This window comes from Morus notabilis, unplaced genomic scaffold (assembly GCF_000414095.1).
Source record: "Morus notabilis unplaced genomic scaffold, ASM41409v2 Scaffold355, whole genome shotgun sequence".
Lineage (NCBI taxonomy): Eukaryota > Viridiplantae > Streptophyta > Magnoliopsida > Rosales > Moraceae > Morus > Morus notabilis.
The window spans coordinates 230,024-234,508 of record NW_010360877.1 but is presented as its reverse complement, the minus strand read 5'-3'; positions in this window follow the sequence as shown (position 1 = coordinate 234,508).

The window sequence follows — 4,485 nt, the reverse complement described above, 5'->3', positions numbered from 1 at the left end:
GCGTCGAGCGAAAACGGATCAAGAGCCGGCGTCTTACTAATCAGCCCCGAAGGCCACAAGATTACCTCGACGGTACGGTTCAAATTTAAAGCATCAAATAATAAGGCGGAATATGAAGCCCTAATTGCCGGACTACGTTTATCGTACCATTTAAAGGTCGAGAGAATCAGCGTCTACAGCGACTCCCAGCTAGTCATCGCGCAAATAAAGGAGGAATATCAAGCGCGCGGCGAGAAGATGGGGGCATATCTAAGAAAGGTAAAAGAGGAGCTCGTTAAATACAAAAACTACGAGGTACTCCAGATCCCACGAGCCGAAAATGCAAACGCGAATGCACTGGCAAAGCTGGCTTCGTCAAAAGATGCCGACACACTAGGCGTTGTCCCCATTGAAGAATTGGAACGGCCGACCATCGAGGAACACGCCGAGGCATTTAGTGTCCAAGAAGGAGAAAATTAGATGACACCACTCATACGGTACGTAATGGACGCACAGTTACCGAATAGTAAAAACGAGGCCCGACGGATCAGGATTAAAGCCGCCAGGTACTTATTATACGATGGCCTACTCTACCGACGAGGCTACTCAACACCTCTACAACAGTGCCTAGATGATGCCGAAGCCCAGAAGGTCCTCCAAGAAATACATGAAGGGATCTGTGGCAATCATACCGGGGGACAATCTTTAACGCTAAAGGTTTTGAGGCAAGGATACTACTGACCCACGCTCAAGAAGGATGCTTTTCAGTACGCCCGACGATGCGATAAATGCCAAAGGTATGCCACGATTCCTAGAGCACCCCCGGAAAAGCTAACTTCCATTCTCAGTACATGGCCCTTCGCTAAGTGGGGGATCGACATGATCGGGCCATTGCATCCCGCACCTGGGGGGTTGAAATTCGCAATCGTTGCGGTAGACTATTAAACAAAGTGGGCAGAGGCCAAGGCCCTAACCACTACCACGGAAGCAACCTGCACCAAATTCATGTGGGACCACATCGTGTGCAGGTTTGGGGTTCCCCACTCGATAGTGTCCGACAACGGGAAGCAATTCGACAACGCCGCGACACGCAAATTTTGCGACGATTTGGGCATCCGAAAAGACTTCTCGGCATCAATCCATCCACAGTCAAATGGGCAAGTCGAGGCCATCAATAAAAACTCAAATATACCCTTAAGAAGAGACTCGATGACCTAAAAGGGAGATGGACCGAGGAGCTTCCCAAAGTTTTGTGGGCATATAGAACAACAAGCCGAACTACGACAAGAGAAACACCTTTCTCCATGGCGTATGGCGTCGAGACGGTACTCCCCATAGAAATCGAAACGCCGACCCTAAGAACTGTTGTCCACAACGACGAGGATAACACGGAGGGCATGAACGGAGAACTCGATTTATTGGAAGAAAAGTGACTCGACTCCCAACTACGTCTCGCCGCTTATCAGCAACGGACAGCGCGATACTACAATAAGAAAGTCCGGCAAAGGAGGTTCATCCCGGGAGACCTAGTATTAAAAAGGGTGACACAAAGCACAAAACCCAAGAATACTGGTCCCTTGGGCCTAACTTGGGAAGGACCCTATCGCATAAGGAAGATGCTACGACCTGGCACCTACGTATTAGAAAACCTCGACGGCAAAAAGGTTCAACACTCATGGAATGCTGAGCAACTAAGGTTGTACTACCAATAATGTATGAAGTTGTTATGCATTTTTGATTACACATTCTTTGCAAATATAGTGAATTGATATATTTTCAGCGTGAGATAGATTAACCCCTTAATAACGTGTCGGCTTAAAAGAAAACCCAATGGTGTATTTAACAGACGCGGGGGGAATGAAGGCACTCGAAACACTTAGTGAAATTCTAAGGAATTTCCTAAGACGACGACCCAAAGGGATAAGCTCGACGTCATATACTCCAAGGAAGAAAGACGACACTTAGTAAATTCCAAGGAATTTTCGAAAGAGAAAGAGAAAGGAAATCAATGATTATGAATCAAGGTATGAACAAAACCCATTGCCTTTATATATATATATATATATATATATATATATAAATGCGGGTAACATAAAAATTATCTGAAAGCAATAACAAAAAAAAATGGGGTGACAGAAGATAGTTCCTTAAGCATCGCCGCCATCAGCCGCTGGCTCCTCGCCGCCACCAAGGAAGGGAGCGTTCTCTTCATCGCCACCAGGAGGGGGCACTTCCTCATCGCCAACGGGAGTAGGCGACTTGTAGAGGAAGCCCAAGTCCCAATCAGGACGCTCCTTTTTTATCAGATCAACAATTTGCTGACCCACCGACTGAAAATCATTATTACGGATGTCAAGGAGCTCTTGGGAAGCCTTGAACTCCTCAATAATCTGCACCCGTCTGGCGTCGAAGGTTGACTCGGCCTCCATCTTCCCGTCGACCTTCCCCTCGGAATAGCGATTGTCGGCATCCACGATCGCCCCAGCCAATTTCTTTTCAGACAAGTCGGCCCGTCGAGTAAGCTTTGCGACTTCAGCCTTCAACTTTGTTACTTCACTGTCCAGGCTAATCAGTTGGGCCTTCGCCAAATCTCTCTCCTCGACGGCATCATCCCTGTCCTTCTTGGCCTCATCAATGAGTGACTGAAGCTTGGCCTCCAAATCGTCCATCTCATCCTTATGCTCCTCGATCTTGATTAGGTCAAGGAGGTTAAGAAGGGAAAGGACGAGGCTCTGGGAAATGGCAAGAAATAAACAAAAGAAAAAAAAAAAAAAAAAAAAAAAAAAAAAAAAAAAAAAACCTTAACTTACGTGGATCTGGAAGGAAATCTGCTTGTGTTGGCGGTCGACTATGGAAGACTGGGATGCAGCGACCCAATGGGGCTCAAGGAATGACTCGTATAAGGCCTGAAAGACGAGGGAAAAGCGAGGAGGGAGTTTTAGCATTGCCCCGACCTCGGCGTCAGAAATATCCGAAACCTGAAAATTCCCGTCCGTAATCTTCCCCCCCGAGATCAGTATGCATTCTCTTGGTCCCGGGGGTGCGCGGACATCAGGAATGGGCACTACCGGTGTCCAGGTCTTATCAGTCGACGCCTGGCTAGGAGCTGACTTCTCAGTACGCCTCCTCTTGTGCTTGCTCTTTTTGCCCTTCGGTGCAGGGCAGGAAGAGCCGGCCTTCTCCTTCCCCTTCGCCGAAGGATGTTGGCCTGACAGAGGCTGCGGAACGGACGGCGGCTGTTGGCTCGGCGCCTGTTGTTGACTCGGCGCCGGCCGTTGGCCCCCAGGAAGCTGGACCCTCAAAGATGCCATCTCTAGCAAGAAAAAGAGGGTACCGTCAGCGTTAGGAGAATACGAATCTTAATTCAACAAGGCGTCGAGAGAAGTAATTACCCTCGTCGCTTAAATGGAAGTACGAACGAACGACGTCGAGATCCGAAGGGTTGGGAAGGTCGAGAATTAGACCAGCAGTACGAAGGTTCTCCTTGGTCAATAGCGTGTCGATATGGCGAACCTCCGACGAATAGGAAAAAGCTTCCTCGATCCTCGCCAAACTGTTACCAGAAAACTTTGGCCGGTCCTGGTTAACTGCGACACAGAGGACTCATCGTCAACATATGAAAAGGGGGTCAGGTCGGATAAAAAGAGAATTGAGGGGCTTACTCATATTTCCAAACGCCGCCTGCACCAGCCTTCGGCGGGGCTGGCGGTCGTTGGGATGGAAGTTAAAGGGCCCACAAATCATGAAAAACATGGGCTTCCACCCATGTGACGACGAGGGGATGCCCAGAATAAGCTTCCCAAACCTAGGCTGAGACCTCCCATGGCCGCTCAGAAAGTACCACCCATCACACTTAACAACGTGGCACAACTTATACATAAATCGGAACTCGTCCATTGGGAGTTTCATGTCGAACTTCTGGTTCCATAGAATCCAGGCTCCCGCAAAGCAGTACCAGAAGTTCGGCGCTAATTGGGCAGGAGAGATGCCGTAAAGATGGCAATAATCTTTTATAAAGGGATGAATTGGGAGAGTCATCCCTGCAGTTACCGCTCTTGTGTAGACCGGAAGGTATCCGGTCGGCGGCATGCTGGTTCTAAAATGCTTATCCGGGAGGAGGTACTCAAACCACCTCCCGTCAATGCATCCCTCCTTCACAGCCCGAATGATATCTTTATTTCGGACCTTCGACGCCACATCATCGGCTGTAAAGGAGGGCCTATCTGGGTCTCCGCTCGTGGCAGCCAGGGGGGAATCCGCCGTCGCAGCGGTTACTCCGCAGCGGTTACTCCGCTTATGCTCCCCCGCGTAAAAGGGATCTGCTCGACCACCTCATCTATCATTCGGTCGACGCTATCGAATTCACTTCCGAAATCGTCGCCTGGCTCAAAACTTCCCTCGACATCCTCGATATCCCTAAGCACAGAGCTGACACCGGAAGACGAAGAGGTCCATGAGATCTCTACCACCGAAGGGGGGTCAGAACGAACGACAGAAAGAGAATCC